General features: G+C 40.1%; 1 protein-coding gene across 4 annotated transcripts in view; it reads left to right on the forward strand.

The window, feature by feature from the left end:
- The window catches only part of Inpp4b (inositol polyphosphate-4-phosphatase type II B), a 696,298-nt gene that overhangs the window by 661,317 nt on the left and 14,084 nt on the right, over window positions 1-20,897 (forward strand). The gene's annotated exons all lie outside the window — the stretch shown is intronic.

Below are 20,897 nucleotides of genomic sequence, written 5' to 3' on the forward strand. Positions count from 1 at the left end.
AAGAATATAATTTATAAAGCATATCATTTGCAAAATTGGTAGCTTGTTAGCTGTAACCAATCACATGACACTCAATGGCACTGCAGCATTGTTTGTGAGGGAATCACTGTTCAAAAATACTTCAGAAGTGAAGCTGGTTCGACAGTGTGCCTCAGTATGGTACATAAGGCAAACACAGAACAATGAGGAAAAGAATGCTGTTTGGAGTTAAGTTACCCAGTTCTCCCATCTCTTAACAAGGGGGTTAATTCTAAAAGCTCTTAGACATTTGTCTGCAAAAATGGAATGACACACATGTGAATGCATGCACACGCATGCATACATACACACACACACACACAGTGGGGCTGGAAAGCTTGTGATAAAGTCGAACTGTTTCATGTGGTACCTTCACAGCTACCCCATCCCAGTATCCAGCATTCTCATGAGCATGTAGTAAAATAAACATCCCAAATCACTAAACACAGTACTCGTTACATAGTGAGCCTCGGTAAACGTTAAAGGCTGCTGTGCCCCTCACTGTCACTTGGCAGTAATGGTCTCCATTCGCTTTTATCCCTATAAGCTGCTTGCTGCTTTGTCAGAATGGATCCCCATAGGAGTGTTTCTGCTAAAGCTAAAAAAAAGAAAGCAGCTGTATTTATTTGTGTATTGTGTGTGTGTGTGTGCATGCGCGCATGCACGCATGTGTATACATGTATTAGATTCTCTCTTGTTTAAACTAGTCAGAAGCTCAGGATCAGTTTTATTAAGCATCCATATCAAATGTGTAGCACTTTTAGGAGCTTTTTGGTTTCATTTTGAATACATTTACTTCATTCCTAGCTCATTTTTTATGGCATGGCCCTCCCATTTAACCTTTGCTTTGAATTTTTCATTCTTATAACTTGCCGAATTTGTTATACTCACTTGAATTGTTCTTAAATTGAGTGCAACTACTTAACAGCAAAAAAGAGGCATGCCTTTCCAGTCAACATTGAGTATTACTAATGCAGTTTTTCTAAACTTCAAGCAAATCTAGTCGCTTACACTTACACGTGTGTGTTTTCAAAATTGTGCATACTCCAAACTATTTGAGAAACAAAGCCCCGATGCCTTACACGCCTAGGCGTTTGCCAATCACCTTGATAGCATGTTTGTGCTTGAACGTGGACCAGCAATCTCTACCATCTTTTGTTCACTTTCTATTCTTTAACTTTGCAACATAAACTGTTATAATTCTTAAAACCTGAAATTTTATTTGAGCCTGTGAATATGTTTCCTCTTAAGGAAACAGAACAAGAGACAGGGGGCCTGTGAGAGCTGCCAAGAGATATTAGTAGTGACAGATCAGAGAAGTAATTACTCTCCCCTCTGTGGAAATGAACTGGGTTTCAGCAGCTGCTGTTGAAATAGACGGCTTCTTGGAAAGCCCACAGCATCTTTAGCCACTATAAAGAATAAAAATTACCTTAGACAATACAAAACCCCTATCATTCACAGAGTAGTGGTATACTTTATTAAGCAGAAGTTAATGGCACCTCCTCAAGAACAGATGCGTGCTTCTTGACCACAGAATGTTTCTTGTTGGGTGACTTTCCAGAGCCCAAGCTCCAACTGTGTTTAATAGGTTAGTGTTTTGCTTTCAGTGGGTTGGCTAAATTCATACAATTTTAACAAGTATATTAATAACTTGAAGTTTGGGGATAAATTGTGCAGTTCCTGAACAGAAAATTGAGCCTATTTTTGAAAGCTTAATAATGAATACAAATGAGATGGGCTGGAAATAGAAATGACCCAGGCCCATGTAACTTTGCGTTGCAATAACTCGGTAGTGAAATTTTAGTTTGGAAAGCTCCACTCATGATCTACAGGCATTATGTCTAATTAGAACTCAGTTCTAAACCAGAGCGCTTTTGTGGGGAAGGAGTTAAATGTATCTAGTTTTAGAAAACCGTACAATTTTGATATTCATATTAACCAGTGTAACCTGCTCTGATGCAGTGCTTAAGATTCTTTCTTTCATAAATTAAAATCTCATGCTGCAGAGGTTATGGTTTCAAATCATAGTGGAAAACGGACGCTATCTTCTTTTTCTATTTAGGGCAAGATAAAGGAATGTTGTGGCTCTTTGCAGTCTGCCCTATATAGTTTTAGGATAAATGTGTGCATGGTGACTTTGCTACCTTTAGCTATAGCCCTTGAATAGCAAAGAATGGGGTTACATTAATAACCTTGTAGCAGGTGCTGAGATGAAAGTGAAGAATACTCCATTTTAGGAGCCTTAAAATCTGGGGATGTTAGCACAAAAATACTTGGCCAAAGTCTATCTTTTTCTTATAAATTTGAGCTCAGTTTGAAAAGCAGTAGGCACGTTGGATGTTCTTGCCGCTGCTAATGTTCAGCAAGGCCGGGAAGAGTGGCACCCAGCAGAGTCTGGAGAAAAGGAAGGGGATGGCGTAATTACGGTAACCGCAAAAGCAAGTTACGTTGTCTTCACACATTTCCAAATGTTGTGGAACTCTGATAATCTCCTTCAGGTTTGGGAAATTATCACAAGACTTTTATTTAACTGATTGAAAACAAAGAAAAAGAAACAAAATTAAGAGGATCTTAGAATCTAGAACGATGTGTGCAGTTAATAAAGGAGGTCTACCACAAGTGTTCCCTTTGTTTGGTTTCGTTCTGGTAGAACTATCTGTGAATTCTTTTTTCCGCTGTGGGCTGAGATGCAATGGCCCGCATGGATGGCGTGTGGCTCCCACACAGGTCGTGCTCTCCCCTTAAGCAAGCACTCGAGCCGTGCTGCCTCCCACGTATCTAAAGGAGAATGTTCCACAGTGAAGGTAGACGGTAGATGGCGTGGCACAGATGCAGGTTTCTCCCGGTAGAAAGTGTTCAGCATTTGATATTTTTAGCAGGCCCCTGGAGAAGCGTACGGAATAAAGCAATGCAGCAATGCAGCTTCTCAAATACAAAAAGATTCAGTATATCAAATGGACAAAGAAATCTTACTTAACTACTTCAACAAATGTAAATGTCTTTCCCATTATTTCATCATATACTTGTGAGGTCTATTAATATTTTCTCCTATTAAATCAGTGTGATGAAGCAAAGTAGGTATCATTTTCCCCAAACTTCACAATATTTTAAAGAACAATTATCTCATCATTCATTTTAGTCTGTGCATTGTTCTTTCAGTAACCCTTTGGGATTTTTCCGTTGAGGATTCTATGTTGAATATATATTTCTGGGAGATTTGATGGTGTGGGTTTGATGGGGGACAGGGCTGTTGAGTGACATGGGGTTTCTCTTGCATCTGAACTGTTTCCAGTCTATGAAAGGGTGCTTCTCTGAGCAGCAATGAGAATTTATATAGAGTTAAGTTTAGATCTTTGTGTCTGAGAGAATGGTATGAAATCACTTAGTTTTGGAAATATTGAAAGATTTATAATCTAAATAGAGTAATTAAAAAATTAATTGAAATAAGCTCTTTTAATATCACTCTTTAACTTGCTCTGGAGACCAAAACTACAGATTTAAGCAATATATGAAAGCAATATATAAAAAGCACCTACACAAAATTGAATACGCACAAATTATTTGAGGGTTTCTTTTGAGTAAACCTAACTTGATTGTGTTTGGAAGCTTAATCACATCACCTAGTCATCGTGACTGTCCTTATAAGAGCCTTAGAGCCTTACAGTAACTAAATTTAATACTGACCTTTAAACTTTCCAGCATTGCTGTATCTTAGTAAAGTGAGGCAAAGTTGAGGAAAGCACTGTAAACAGATGCATTCACATTCCTTGATTGCCTTGTTCTTTGTTTCCATGAGTCGGTGAACCGCTATGTATCTTTGGTGGCAGAAAAAACCTATTTACTACTAATGTCCTGAGTATTCATCTTCCATCGGTCTGCTTCAGACTCCTTTTGTTTCTGCATGCTTGTAACTTTCCATGGTACTGTTATTTTACGATGGAAGCGCTTGGGAGAGAGCTTGATTACCTAGTGACCCTGCCAACCAAGGCAAGGGTTTTTTTTTTTTTTTTTTTTTTTTTTTTTTTTATATGCCATCCCTGTCGTGTTATCAGCTAACTGTGAGTACATCTCATCAACAGGGGTCATTACTTCATGCAATGACTTTCCGTAGGTGGCTTAATAAAGCCTCTCATCCCGTGAAGTTGACTTCTGTCACTTTAGCTCCTATCTGGGACCACTCTCCACCTACATCAACAGATGTTACCTCACGGCCTCCTCCGTTCCTACTTCTTACATGTGTGAAAGTGGTTTCCGGATTGCAGGAAACTGGTCAACCCTTCAGGATGGAAATCATGTGTACTCTTCTGGGTACCACTTCTGCCATCTCCCAATATGTTTTTCTATTTTAATTCTTTACAGCTGTTTAAAAGCAAGACTCAGATGGCCTGTTCTGAATCTGAATAACACAAAGTAAAATGAGACAAAGGCCTCCCTTCATCCTGATGTTTGCTTGCCCTCCTCTCGACGCCCCCACCCTTCCTCTTTCCTACCTGGCCTCCGGCCTTCTGTATATATCAGGGCCTCTAAAGCTATCATTTCCTGGAATTTTATTTAACCCCATAGATTAGGCCTTGGAATGTGAAAGAAGAATACACTTATAGAGATGTTCATGCTTTTATGACTATGAAGTACTGCAGCGAGGCCTCCTTCAAATCCATGAGCAGAAAGTGGTCAGCTTATACTTGCCTTTATCCCTGCACCCATGCATTGTATAACATTTTTTAAAATGCTCTGTCTCATTAAATAATAATTAGAAAGATGTTTCCAGTGCCCTGTGTATCCTCTGCAGCAGGGTTTCTGGATATCTTTACTTAGATACTTCATATTTCACAATGGCATACAAATAAATACACTCTTTCTACTGGCCCTGTCACTAAGAGAAGAGCATTGACGTGAATGGGGATTGTATGTTTCCTGTATTTTAAGAAATGGGATGGAGTTTTGTAATAAAACATACTTAATTTTTCTGTATGGTTGTGGTGTGTGTGTGTGTGTGTGTGTGTGTGTGTGTGTGTTGGGCAGTGTGCAGGTACATGCTTTCTTATCGAGGCCAGAGGACAAGTTGTCATGTTGTTTCTCATGTGCCATTCACGTTTGTTTGCTTGATCATTTTTTATTTAGCATTCATTTCTTTGTTTATAGGCAGTGTCTCTCACTGGTCTGTAATTGGCCAAGTGGGCTGGACAGACAGTCTTTCTGGAAAGCACCAAGGGTCCATATAAATAATCAAGGATTCTAAATCACCATTTGGCCAGTAATCCAGAGTGGCGATGACTGTGCTCCTAGGCACCTTCAATTCCCCACTGTGCACAAGCAACACAACTCAGCCGATGTTCTAGAATGTCCCCGGGTGACACGCTGCCGTGCCCATGCCCCTGGTTTTGAGGAAGTGAGGTTCAAGTCACAGCACTGTGGCCTGATACCTTTGTTGGACTGCAGCCTGTCTACATCCGTGGTGTGCCAGCCGTCACAAAGAGCAAATCTATTACAGAAATTTGATTCATGTCTCTTCCCCGCTTCTTTGCGGAATGTGCAGACTGTACAAGATAGTGCTGGCTGACTTGATTGTGTGTGAAATCTTTATATCCCATTTTACACTGGATCATTATACCACTATGGCAAAAGAGAGCTAGCAAAAGATGTTGATGATTCTGAACACTTTTTTATATATAAAAAAAACCAGTGTCTAAGAGTACAACATTTACCAAGCATCATGCCTCATTCTGTAACCATATAAAACATGTACTAGGTTCATGCCTCATTCTGTAACCATATAAAACATGTACTAGGTTCATGCCTCATTCTGTAACCATATAAAACATGTACTAGGTTCATGCCTCATTCTGTAACCATATAAAACATGTACTAGGTTCATGCCTCATTCTGTAACCATATAAAACATGTACTAGGTTCATGCCTCATTCTGTAATTATATAAAACATGTACTAGGTTCATGCCTTATTCTGTAACCATATAAAACATGTACTAGGTTCATGCCTCATTATGTAACCATAAAAACATATACTAGGTTTTTTCTCTTCAAAAGGCTCCCAACCTGTTTGGAGTGAATCACATGCAAATCAACCACGGCAGAGGTATTCCTCTGTGGCCCTGTGCCAAGGATCCTTCTGCAATGGTCAGAGAGCACTTAAGCCAGTGAGAAAGGGAAGAATGCGCAGCACATGCTGGGAGCTGGGAGCAAAGAGTATTTCCAAGCTGTGATCATTGCCGGATAGGGAAAATAAAGAGAAATATTTCCCACCCATATTGAAAACTACAAAGTTCCCTGTTTTTGAGGAGCTCTCTCTGGGGCTAGGGATGTGGTTTTATTGGTAAAGTATCTTCCTAGCATCTGTGTTTGTTCTTGAGAAGCCATTTATGAAAAGCCAGGTGTGGTGGCATGCCTTTGTAATCACAGCATTGTGAAATCAGAGACAGGCGAATACCCAGCGCTGACTTGCCAGCTAATCGAGCTGACTTGGTAAGTTCTAGGCCAGTAAGAAAGTAAAGCTTAAAAATGAGCCAGGAAGTAAGTAAACGAGGATGACAGCTAGGAAGGACACCTGGTGCTGTCTTCTGCCCTACAAAATGCATACATGCATTCATGAATGTGTGACTGCACAGGAGCATAGACACAAATGCACTCACCTGCACTCACACGCACACACACACACACACACACACGCCATAATCTAGACATTTTAGTATATCTTGAGGTTTAAGATGGACACATGCTGATAGCAGTACAGTGGATTGCTTTATCTAATTATGACCTCAGAGAAAGTAACAGCTTTAAGAGGAACTAAAAAGTGTCATTTGTAGGCTACTGTGTTCAAGAGCTCTTTACTTCCCCACAAATACGAGGGTTTTCTAGCTGAATTCTAACCTACCTGACCTGTCTCCCTTTCTGCCTGACTAGGAAGCTGGGGAACAAGCAAAACCACCATTCCCCATTAGTTTCTACCTCAGTGGACCTGACACCAATACTGTTGTAAACCATGACTACTCACCCCCAACTAACACCCTTTTATGCTTGAACAGGGACAGCTGTGTCTTCTCGGCAGCCTACCTTTTAGCAAATACTCCTGTGTTGGTTTGTTTTGACAATCAATAGCGTTCATATCGTATTAGACTTGGGAAACTGTGCTAAATTTATATTTACAGAAGATAGAACTACATGACAGGCTTTGGCTTTTTTTAAAAAAAAAAATTCTCAACTCCCACCCCTTTCCTTTTCAGTCTTTCATTTACAGTTGTTAGGTGAGCATGCGACATGAATTCTGCAAGTCTGTGAACATGATATTGAACTAGATAAAGTAGAGTCTGTCATACAACTAAGCGCTGCTGGGACAAAGAATAGTTTGGACCCAAGAATGGCTTCTTCAATGATGATCTTTAGCAGAAATAGACATCCAGTGTAATCTGAGAAATAATAAAGTCATGGTAGTGATGTTGCACTGCTCACTGTGAACCCATTTGTGAAAATGAAGGACTGTCTCCCTGCGAATGAGCCCAAGAGATTAGGGTTTCCTCACTCTGAAGATGTTTTATTTGTTTGTTTTTTGTTGTTTTTTTTTCTTTCTTTGGTTGGTTCTGGTTTTTGGTTTTCCTGGAATTCACTCTGTAGTTTAGACTGTCCTCGATCTCAGAAATATTCCTTTCTCTGCCTCCCTAGTGCTGAGATTAAAAGCACGCATCCCCACTCCCTGGTGTGAAGCTTCTTTGATAATACAAACTGGTGAAAAAATCAAAATAGGAATGAAAATGTCATTGCACTCTTTGTAGCATAAAAATCCTCTGATGTTTACTAAGACAGACATAACTTTGAAGTGATGTTTTCAACTTCTATAGTATTCACCTATTAATAGCCCCAAATATAATAGCATAGTTTGGAGAGATTAAAATACCTGGCACTTATCTCATGGAGGACCTTATTCACAGTGTGTTTTTATATAGTGTTCTTTATTATACAGCACAGTATGCAGTTAAATTAGATACCCCTTTCCATAATGTGACTCCAGTCCAGTGCGAAGAACACATGCACATAGTAGCGGTGTAGGGTGCTGTGGGGGGCACTATCTGCTACAGAGGTAGGGTTGAGACCTCTCATATCTCAGGAGGAGGGACAGCCTCCGGTGCATTTGAATTTGGACTTGTGGGATAATGTGCAGATTTTTTTCATTTTTCATGAATATTAGGCACTGTGGATTCTAGCAATGTTTGATAAGGAGTAATAAGAGCATGATAGAGGGATTGGATTTCTGTGGATTTTTTAGGGCATAATTTTGATAGAATTTAAGCATGAGTAGCTCAAGGGAAATAGAATTCTACTCATTCTGGATTTTATACCTTCACCCTTTGCCTACGGATATGTAAGAATTTCCATAATGTTTGTTTGAATGGAAGCTTATTTCTGGCATGACCAATGAGTTTTGCTAACATAAATGGCAGCATTGCCTGCTCTCTTAATTTCAAATCCAAGACCTGAAGATGCCCATGCCAGTTGGCCTTTGGCATGTAGAATAGCTATGAGGTTCTCTCATTTTTAAAAATTGAGTAGAAATGAGTGAACTCAGCTGTTTTCTGTAGAAACTTTGCCTTCTCCCCACTTCAGTCACTAACCAATCTTGAAGGGTAAATCTGGCCAGGCAGTGGCATCCAGTGAGTCTAATCACAGATAAAGTTTTAGTAATTTTAGAATAAAATAAAGATAAATTGATACAGATGGAAATACATGATTAACTTTTAGCATCCTTATCTTAAAATACAATATTTTTGTCATTTCTCTGCTTCATGCAAATGTGCTACACTTTCTCGTTGTCTGGGCTTAATGTAGAGTTAGAGGCAGAGCAGGAGGTTCTGCCAGATGGTTTCCAAACTGAGCTGAGCAATCTGGTTATATAGGTGAAGGTGGCATAGGAATGTGATTTCCACCTCTAACCAATCATAGCATAACTTCTAGCATTATAAAGATCAGTCACAGCAAAGGATTGGCACGTCCCATCCGTCTGTCCATCATAAATGTTTCTGTGAATCACTACCGAGCTGTTCTTTTGAACTCAACTCAATGCAGGGTGGGGAAGTGATAACCAGAACCAGGACTCCCTAGGGGAGCTGAAAAGAGGGTTATGTTAAGTTCATCTGGACTTGACTGGGGTGTTGTGAATGTTCTGGAGCCAGCACAGATTATACTGTCGTGAAGCTTCCTGAAACAGGAGCCATGTCCTCAATATCTGTGATTAGAATATTCCTCGCAGCTGGAATATAATCCCCTCAATAGCTCCCAGCTCAAATCTGCCAGGCATTCATAAGAGGAGGATTTGTTGAGTAGCTCATTCTCAACAACTTCATTTGTTTACAGAAAAAATATGAAAGGGCCTTTAAATAAAAAGCTTAATGAAAGTTCAGTCAAAATTAACATTTTCCATAAAAGTCAAATTTATTTAATATAACAGTGTTCAGAATTTAAACCTCAATTTAAAAAAAAAATTATACTCACAGATACTGATTGCTTGAGTCTTTTTTATTGCTTTACTGAAAGATTCCTTTTACATTCTATAGAATAAAACTTTCTCTAAAAAGAGAAGTTCGCTGTAGAAAAACAATACATAAATGTATACCATCAAACAAGTGCTAGCTGTATTTTAACACTTAAGATTCAGAATGACCACTTAATATTTTAATGCTGAAGGCCCAGGGTGTGTATAGCAAGTCCTGAGAATTAAGTCAAATACTAATGCATTTCAATTTTTAATAATTTTATAACAATTTAATGGTCATAACATCTAGCAACAAAATACATAATGAAACCAGTTAAATGATAGAGAATAATTTTTGTATTTAACAAGAAACTGCTTTTATTTCTAGCTAGGGGCTGATAGTTGTGTTTTGAGTTACCTCTCTATATGGACAGTTCAAAATCCACCAACAATGAATTTACAATCTGAATTGTTATTTCAGTGCTTTTTAGAGTTGGTAACTGTTATTACTGTATTCCTAGCTCTGTTATTTGAATTTTTGGTTACTTATTTCTGATTTTTTTTCTACTTTTCAAGACTGTGTAACAGTCCTGGCTGCCCTGGAATTCACTTGGTAGACCAGGCTGGCCTCGAACAGAAATATGCTTGCCTCTGCCGTCCCAGTGCTGGGATTAAAGGCATGCACCACCACCACCTAGCTTGTGTTTGTTTTTAATGATGAAACAAATCTGAACCCGGTATGATATAAAAATGGTGTTCTTAGAAGTTAGCTTTGTGATTCATATCATTTGGGCTTATAAATTCTCAGAAAAGGTCCACAAAATATATTTTGTTAATTACTAAGACAATATCAGGAATCTAGATACTTCAAACTCATGACATAGATACTTAATATTTGTCACTTAGGCAATCTTCAACTGATTGCTATTTAAAGTAAGCGATATTAAAGCAACCGCAGGTATTTGAGACTGTGGCCGCACGGGGTGAGCTCCTCCCTCCATCACTTGTATAAAGAGTGCAGAATGAAGATTAAGTGACCTTGTGTACATTGTTATCTCGATCTCCAAATACTTACTGCCCGATGGTGTCATTATCTCTCAGTAGACGTGTTTAAACATAATCTTTTTCAGCCTCTTAGAATCCCATTACCTACTGTACGCAGTAAGAGGTCAGAGAATGTTAAAACCAGTGCTGGATATTCCCAGCTCAGTACTGCAGACAACGTGGCTGACTCGATCTTCAAGGAAAGAAAAGTCAATATGGGGCTTTGGAGAGCGAACCCATTTTTAGATCATTGTGTGTACATGTGCACTGTCACAACTGTTACCTGCACATGTGCACACGTGTGCACAGAGGTACCACTCTTCCATCACCACGGAGCATCTCTCTCTAAACTACACACTAGGGACCACCAAACCCGTTTCCAGGTCAGTTTAAGTTCATTTCCAGCTAGAAGCTGAGGTGAGACTGTGAGGACCTTTGATTCCCTTATTCCCAGCAGTGGTTGTCCTGTGCCCACACAGCAGAGCCCTCAGACACAGCTGCTTCCAGATGTGGCTCAGAAGGCAGATAATCAACCACAGGTTGTGAATGCCATACGATCACAGTGAGCGTGGGCAGCCAGCCAGCATCAGTCTGCTTTAGTGTCTTCATAATAGAGGATACACAGCAGAATATACCATGGTTTAAGAATTACTTAAAATGACCAGAGAATACTTGTATCAGAAGTTTCCAAATTAGTGTACTAAAGGTCACTAGTGCTAGCCAAAGAAATTCCATGAAGACAAAGGCTGACTGAAACTATTAGATATTTCTGAGGAGCAGAGTGCCCTGAAAGTTTCTCACTACTGATACTGGACACATGGTTCATGGGCTCAGAGAACCAAGTATTCTTGCAGAGGCAAGGGGTTCAGTTTCTAGCATAGAAACTAACATAGAACACCACACATATAACTATGACTCCAACTCTAAGGGATCTACCACCCACTTTTAGATTGTGAGACCACTACATTCACAGGCACATGAATACACACACATGCTCACGCACACACACAAATGTGCACACATGCACGCATGTGTGCATGCACCCACAAATAATTAAAAATAAAAATGAATATTAATTAAAATATTCTGTCACCATTTAAACTCTCAGTAAGATGCTTCCATTTCTTTTTATTATTGAGATAATGAAATATATTCTGTAGATGTGAATTTAGCATGACTCCTTGTGACTTTAAGAGATTAAAATTCAAGTGGGAATAAATAAGCTTGCAGCAGGTTAAAGAATGGTTACTACTGCCTCCATTAAAGGGCTGTGCCGTATTAGTTAAGGCCTGGATGTGAGATTTTAAAATAACATTCAGCTAGAAACTGGCAATCATCTCATTATCCTTCCTCCCGCCCTCAGTTTTCTAGGTAAGGGTTTTCATTTCTTCAGTTTCTTGGGGGATAATTGGGGGATAAATTCTTAAATAGCATTTGTTCTGAGAGGATGAACTATAATTTCACATACAGTTTTAACTCCAGTCTCTATGTGAGTGTAGTGATCACCAGTAGAACAGAAGACACAAGTCAACATGAACAGGTTCCCCCGCCCAGATGCAAACGGTATCACCAGTACAACTGGTGTGAAGAGAACGCACAATGCTGCTACTGATGGCAGAAGGTCCGCATCTGACCGCCATTTGTTGTAGTTCCAGCTTGGCAGCCTTCCCTCAGTCTCTCTTAGCTGCCTTCTCGAAGCCAGCATTTTATTCATGTCTCAGATTTGGGTCTCTGAACACATCTGATCCACCCACTGTCTCCTTCAGAGCAGCTGAGTGGCCTTTTACTGTCTGTTGTGTCCTCGCCTGTCCTTCCCAGACAAATCTCCAGGCTCTGGGAACCTCTGTCCCTTGCACATGACCCTTCCTAAGATGTGTCCACTTTAAATGCAGTTAGACTTATTGTCCTTGTCATTATTTAATCAGAAAATGACCATTTATTAAGCATTTCCAAGATACTGATTAAGAGTAAGTAATCTACAAAGCATAGGGAGGATGTGCATATGTGTTTGCAAATATTGTAGATAAAGAACCCGAGCACCCTCCAAATCACGTAAGCACAGGGGGAATCCCGGAGACAGTCTTCCACGAGAACCAAGGGGCCACTCTGTTTATAATAGTGGAAATGTGAACTGAACAAAAATGTACATTAAATAAGGTACATACATGACAAACTATCAAAGTCCAATACTTTACATATTATTAACTACACTTAGACATTGAAATCATGGGAAAACCCAACCATAAAGAAGATTACTTTTGTGAACCCAACTCTATACACCCATGAGATGAAATATAGAAATTCTGTATTAAGACATTAGGCACTTTAAGCCTGATAGGTTTTGGCTAGTAGATGAAACCAATATGATAAATATATATTGTTTTTTCAAGACAGGGTTTCTCTGTGTAGCCCTGACTGTCCTGGAACTAGCTCTGTAGAGCAGGCTGACCTCGAACTCACAGAGATCCGCCTGTCTCTGACTCCTGAGTACTGGGATTAAAGGAGTGCACCACTACCACCCAGCTGTATATATTTTTTAATGGATAAGAAGTTGGTCAATTCACTTTATCCTGCAAAGTAGTCCGTATTATTTTATGAATATGTATCTTGTTTCTGTATGGCACTAACTTATAATTATCAACATGTGAATACATGGATTATACATAAATAATCTGGTAATACTTTCTGGATAAATTAATTCTCAATAAGTAATTGCTGGGGAATAAATAAACTAAGTTGGTAATAAAGGCACAATAATATTTTGCATTACAAATTATTATGCAGGTTAATAATTCATTCTCCATCTAGTCTCCAATTATCATTATCTACATTAAGAGATTAAATTCTCATAATTATTAAAGATATAAATATTTGAACTAAAATTTTAATACATATTCATGATTTATGATTGAAAGTATTGCAGCTAAATATTTTCAGAACTCAATGATTACTTCAGGTACACAAAGTAAATAATAAGATTGATTCAGTGCATATGAACGGTATTATATTAGACATGAAATAGGAAATATTAGCACTATAATTTATATCACAATAAAAGTAAGCAGTATTTGTAAGTAGGTCTTTTTGTTATTGTTGTTAAAAGGAGTTAGACTCTATGCCAGGGAGATTGCACAGGGAGTCAGTTCATTCCTGCCATTCATGAGGTCTTAGGTTTAATCCTAGGAACTGAATAAAAAGAAAAGACAACACTAAATCTTTATGGTATCCCATCAAATCTGGACTTGAAAAATGTAAGGAGACTAAAGAGAAAGCAATACAATATGAATTAATTATCAATTATAAATCTGAAGACTACAATAGTAATGATGATAAAAGTTTTTACTGTGGCATCATTTCTAGGAAGGCTAAACACTATAGTGAGGATTCTAATTTGCATGTTGTATTTTCCAAAATAGTTTAATCAGTAATAGAAATATTTCATGGTTATTTCATTGTTACTTAATAAATAATTATCAGTATTTATAGAAATAGTCACAATAATTGGAACTACTAATTCTTAATCACTTTGAGCACTCCAGAATGCTATACTAATATAGGTATGTATGTATATATATATATATGTATACATATATATGTATATGCACATATACATAAAAGCTTCAGGCAGACAAAGTAAATCATAAGACTGATTGATTCAGGTGTGCGTGCCTGTGCCTGTGTGTGTGTGTGTGTGTGTGTGTGTGTGTGTGTGTGTGTGATAGAGAGAGGGAGAGAGAGAGAGACTCTTCACACTCATATCTAGCTTTCACATTAACCCATGTGCAATGAAATAATTGTCATCCCTCTTTTCAGTAAGACTACATTAATGTAAAGCAAAATTATGTATCCTGTCCAAACAATACAAATAACAAATAGGAAATCCAGATTCCATCCTAGAATTGTCTTGCCCTCCAACATGTAAGCATCATTTTATAGCAGAATAACTATGTGTTGTTTAAACTTATTTCCATTAGGAAAAAAAATCCTAATATTTATAGAACTATAAAAATTTACAGGGAAATAATGTATATTTTTATTTTTAGTCATTTATTGCCTTTTATTACTATTTCTACAGTAGAAACATTTTTTGGCAGATGTGTTTCTGTTGCAATGACTTCTGTTAGAATGCAGCCATCCAGAGCTCAAGGAACTAGAATTCCAGCCTCCCATTTCTAAGGAAGAGTATCCTGGGTCATTACTAAATTGAGTTTGAGATAATTAGATAATTAATTTGTTTTTATGTGTGGTTATGAAGTGTTTTCCATATTTCTTGATACATCATCTTTTGGAGGTCTTCATAAATCATCACCCATTAATTTGCCTAGGAAATAATTCCTGCGCCTTGATACAAGCAACTTTGTGGAAAGAAATATATTAGTAAATACCTATCAGACACAACACTCACCTTTATTAGGCCAACCCTTAAATGCCAATCATAGATTACATTGTTTGATTTCTTCAACCTCATTTCCTATCCCGCCTTCAGAATTTTGTATGCATGTATATATTTATTGATGCACTGTCAAATATTATTGCAATCTTTTTAAAATTAATCTCTTATACCATATCCTGACCATAGTTTCTTCCCTCCCAGTCACTCTCTCCCGCCTGCCTTCTCCCCAGCCACTCCTCCTCCCTTCTCTTCAGAAAAGGACAGGCCTCTAGGGTCTCAATCAAGCAGAGCATATCGAGTTGTAATAAAACTAGGCACCTCCCCCTCCATATTAAGGCTGGACTGGGCAACCCAGAAGAAAGACAGTGTCTCAAAAGCAGGCAGAAAGACAGAAACAGGCCCTATTCCCGCTGTTAGGAGTCTCCAAGAACACCAAGCATAACAGATATACAAAGGGCCTAGGTCAGACCCATACATGGTCATGGATTTGGAGTTTAGTCTCTGTGAGCCCCTGTGAACCTATGTTAGTTGATTAGCTGAGTTTTCTTGTGGTGTCCTGGAGCCCTCTGACTCAGACAATCCTCGATTCTCATCTTTTCCTTAGGATTCACCCAAGTTTTGCCTAATGTCTGGCTATGGGTTTCTGCATCTGTTTCTATCAGTTGCTGGGTGAAGCCTCTCTGATGACAGGTGGGCTAGGCACCAACATATGCGTATAACAAAATATTATTAGGGATCATTTCATTGAGTTGTTGTTGTTGTTGGCTTTTTTCCAGGCATGTTTGCTTCTATCCTGTATCTCTTGACTGTTCAGCTTCTGGGTCCAGGCCCTCCGGGCAGTGTCAGGGCTGAGCCCCCTCTCGTGGTATGGGTCTCAAGCTGGACCAGTGTTTGGCTGGCCATTCCAACAATTTCTGCACCACCTTTACCCCAGCACATCTTGAAGACAGGAAAAATTGTGGGTCAAAGGATTTGTGGTTGGTTTGATTTTCTAGTGCCCCAACTGGAATTCTTACCTGGTTACAGGAAATGGTCTCTTCTGGCTCTGTATTTCCCATTGCTACGAGTATTAGCTAGAGTCTTCCTCATAGATTCCTGGGGGATTCTAGGATTCTAGCTTGTTCCAGAGATGCCCCCGATTCCAGTTGTTTCTCCATCCATCCTCCCCTGACATGACCCCTCCTGTTCCTGTCCCTACCTGTCCCCAGTCTACCCATGACATTTATTCTCTTTCCCCTTCCCACAGAGATTCATTCATGAGTCCCCTCTTGAAGGCGCTTGTTACTTAGTCCCTCTGGGTCTTCAGATTGCATTATGATTATCCTTTATTTACAGCTGATATCTACTTAGAAGTGAGAACATGGAAGAGAGTTCCCCTTACTCCACATCCTCTCCACCATGAGATGTTACCTGCGTTTTTCATCTTAGCCATTCTAACATGTGTAAGATAAAATTTCAGAGTTCATTTGATTTGCATTTCCCTGAAAGCTAAGGATTATAAACATATCTTTAAGTGCTTCTTGGACCTTTGAGATTCCTCTGCTGACAATATTATATTTGGATCCATACCCATTTTTTAATTGGATTATTTGGTTTGTTGACAACTAGACTCTTGAATTCTTTATATATTTTGGAAATAAGAATTTTGGGCATTTTCTGGATTAATGATTGATGTGGGGAGGGCCCTCAAGTCAGCCGTGGTGTTTGTCACAACACAGAATCTTCAATGACACCACTTGTGTCCTTTGCTCTCCTGCTCTCCTTCCTTTGCAACTCTGAATTCTTACTCTTGTGGTTTAGGTACTATGGCAGCCACACGGCAAGACTCATCATTAGTTTGGAAAGGAGTCTTGCATGCTCTGAGGACTGTTGAGGAAAAGGCAGCTCTTTCTCTGCCCTTTCTCACCCTTAGGAGCACATCAGCACAAAAATGGGTCTTGGGCCTCAATAGTGTATTAAACCGGTGGCAGTAGGGACTCCTCTGTTGGGAATAGGCCATGAGCCCCCACAGTGTGGAAAACCATGGTGTGAAGAGCAGTCCTGTGAGAGAGAGCTCGTGAGCCCCCACGGTATATAAAAGCTGAGGAGTTAGTGGATCCCCCATTAAAGATGGGATATGAGAGCAGAAATTTGTGTGTTAAGCTCCACAGTCTCATTAATCCATTTGTTCTGCACTCAGCCCCAGTCCTGTGCCCCTGAGGCTGCCAATGAGCCAGCATTTTCCCCTCGTAGCTCTGAACCTCAGAGGAAAACACAGGGGCTGGAGGAAGAGGACCACTAGGAATCTCCATTACTGCCATCAATTTGAGTGGAAGAGGGGCTTTAAGCAAGTTATAGGGGTTCTAAACAAAAGAGGAATATGGAGTAGGGCTTGCAAGTCTGTGTCTTGCTTAGCTAAACTCAATAGCTGATCCGGAGTGTGGACTTCTGATTGATGTGCAGCAGCCCATTAGGGAAAGAGATGGGAAGAGAATCACTGGTACCCTGAGAATTCTCCTGAGAATTCTAGACTGAAGCCGCTGCAACACTTTCTGTTTTAATCAGGAAAGTTACCACCAAGCAATTACCACAATTGGCTCCGGGTGGTAGTTTTACTCTTCTTGATGGCCATCTGTTTGGCAACCAGCGCGGCTGTTTCCAGCTTTATTGTGGCACATTGTTTTCAGTGACACAAATGATGGCTCTGTGGGACCCAGGGTGACCATCCGCTTCAGTGTTGTCACAGAGGGCACAGAGAGAAACAGAAAATGTACCTGAGAAAATACTGGCTTCTCTTAGAGTTTGCCAGCGCTACTCCTGGCATGGTTCTCTTCGGGTGGCTGACTGGGTGTGTATTCGCCTCCATCTTCAAGTGCATCCGCAGTCAGGAAGAGAAGGAGGACAGGAAGTGAGGCCAGGCTACAACAACCTCAAAGTCTCCCCTAGTAACTGACTTCCTTCAGCAAGACTCCATTTCTTAAAGGTTCTAGAACCTTTCAAATTAGTCCTACTAACTGTGGACCAAGGATGCAAGCACAATAGCCTCTGGGAATCATTCAGCGTTCAAACCAGGTGCCTCTCATGAGAAGGAAAGTATGACGTAAGCCAAGTAGTTGGCGCCCAGCAGGATATTAGCCCTGCGGCCTTCTGATGTTAGTTAGCCATATAACTGGATGTACCCGCATAAATCAGAGATGGCAGTTAGAGAGAGAGTTTTAAGGTTCATCCGTATAACATGATGAGAAACTCAAGGAACTCTTTTGAACTAGAGAAAGTGGAAGAAAGCAAGCATGGCACACACCTGCAAACCCCGCATTTGTGGGGCAGAGGATGAAGGACTGGTGTAACTTACAGACCAGTCTGGTCTGTGATGAGTTCCAGATCAGCCTCGGCTAGAAAGTGAGACCATGACTCACGCACAATGGCAAAGTAAGAGTGTTGCCCTCTGCCCTTTATGCCTCCTCAAGATGTGCTTTGTTTGCACACACACAAAAAGGCTTATCTGGGGAGAGAAAGTGATATACAATTATGTTCTTTACTCATCTTTGCTATTGTGAGGGTGCTGTGCACTTTTGTGCACTTCTCACGGGAATCCTGTGGGAGATACGAACACTCTCATTTTGAAGGGGAAAAGTTGTGACTTTGGGGAGCTAGAGAATAAGGAGCTGGGCTCTCCTCTTTCATGTCTTTCCCGCCTACATTTTTATATGCACTGTGCCCTGGTACCAGTATCTGCCTCATGTCTCTGGCTGCTTAGAAAATGCAGTAGGCTACAGTCTACTAATGGTGCATGCAGGCATCCGGTCTGACTTAGAAGTTTCAGAGGAGAGCCCAGAGCCAGAGTGGGGCATCCGCATGGCTTGGCTTCCTGCTCCACTAGGGAGGTAAGAGGTAAAGATGGTCCAGCCCATTGCTCTCTGTTGAGGTTCACCAAGAGGCAAAGAAGCCTTAGGGCATGACCATTCATTCCATCTTAATTGGAAGTCTATCATTATCAACTCCAGGAAGTTTTTAATTAGAGGGTGACACTGTGATGGGTGACATCTGAAAATAACGGTAGCAGTATTTCAGTGATCACTCTTCACCTGTTTACAGGTGCATAGGCCCATACACTCATGTTGGGAAGTCAGAGGAGGAGGCCAGTGCAAGGCATAGAATTCTGGACCTCCCTAGAGCCTTAGCCGCCCTTGCCTGTGTCTTCCTCACGAGTTCTGAGGTAATGGGTTCATAAGGCCACTCTAGGTGCCTGTGAGAGTGCTAGGGACCTGAACACAGGCCGTCATTCTTGGGCAGCAAGTTCTTTGACCACTGAGCTAGCTCCCAAATGGGGTTTCCTTTACATGTCTTTTAAATAAGCAGCAATGGACATTTCCGCTTGTCTCTGCCTGGAGAAGACAATCTTAGTGCTTGTGCTCTGTTCCTGCCATGGGTTTGCCTGGCACTAGAGCTTGGCGCTGTCTGCACCTGTCATCTGCTTGCCCTCCCTTTCCTGTTCCTCTCCTGCCAGTGAACATCTCCACCTCACTGCATCCAAGTCAAACTTCACGTACACATCTCTGAAGAACACGGCTGTGCCAGGTTTAGCCTCTTCCACATTCCACAGCCTGTCCCCTGGGTACACTCCCTTACCAGTTACACAAAACCTTTCTGGCATGCTCTCTGTCCCTCTATCCTCTGCCAGGGCACTGCTTTGTGTGTATCTCTTGCCTCCATTCCTCTCCCTCCCTTTTCTTCTTCTGTTCCCTATATTTCACACTCAGCTGTCACACATCCTGTTACTATGCCCTTCCCTTCCCAGTGGACATGTCACATTTTTTCCATCATGAAAGAAGGGAAATCTATTTAGCTCAGGGAAGACTATACTTTTAATACTGAAGAACATTCCCGAAGCACCCACTTTAAATCCCAGTCTAAAAGAACATTAGGAAGAAGGAAAAAATACAGAGCAAACCTCAAATGGATACATCAAATTCGTCTCAACATGACTTACATACACTAAAACAAACAAACAAACAAAAGAACAAAAAGAACAGAAAACAATGTCCATCCACTTTTTTTTTTGATACACACAAGGCTAATAACATCACTATTTCACCTAATGTTTCTCCTTGGTCCTTTACTCATTTATAGTACTTCTTTCTTGACCGGATCCAAATTCTCTCCTTTCTAAAATCCAAAGACCAAAACCAGTTCTCCGACAAGAGCCTGGTGGAAGTAATTTACTTAAAACTCATTCTATCTCCTCCTTCTTTTTCTTTTATAGTAGTAAGAAAGTTCAGATTGCATCTCTGGCCACTCCTAACTGAATGTTCACAGATGATAGTTCCGAGTGCATGTGCTTTCTTTATCAGACAGTCTGTGCACACCACCTGAAAACATGACTACTCAAGCGTTTTCCACCCCAAGAAAACAGCACTTTTATGTATTTTATGAAATAAAAACATCAAAATGAAACTAGAAAGTGGTATCAAGAAAAGTTAAATTATTTTAACTAGTAGGTCAGTTTTAGTTCACTTAAATTCTCAGAATTGTGTCCAAAATAGTTTGAAATAACAAGAACCACACTAAAGACCAAATAGAAGGTCAACCTGCTTGGAATTCTTTTAAATTTCCATTTACCTATTATATTTTGGTGAACTGTTACTTGTGCGTTTAGGAGAAAAAATATAACCTCTGGAACATTGCATCTGGATGTCTTACCTGAGTGATCCCAGGAAACGTGTCTAAAGGGTTCCCAGTCTTGACAGGAAAGGGATGCAGTTTATTTAAATAAGGGATGGGGGTCAAACCTCTACCCACTGCTTGACCATGGTCTGGAGATGGTTAAAGTCCATAAAAATCAATGATATTTCCATTTTGGTCACCTGTAAGGAACAAACACAGCATCTAGAAGGAAAGATCGTTCTCTTGTGAGAGCATGAGCTACATGCATTGTTCTCTGCGGCACACACTTCCTGTGCATTCCCAGGAGACTAGAAACA

Source organism: Alexandromys fortis, unplaced genomic scaffold, assembly GCF_014885135.2.
Source record: "Alexandromys fortis isolate MF-2015 unplaced genomic scaffold, M_Fortis_MF-2015_v1.1 scaffold_127, whole genome shotgun sequence".
NCBI classification, from domain to species: Eukaryota; Metazoa; Chordata; class Mammalia; order Rodentia; family Cricetidae; genus Alexandromys; species Alexandromys fortis.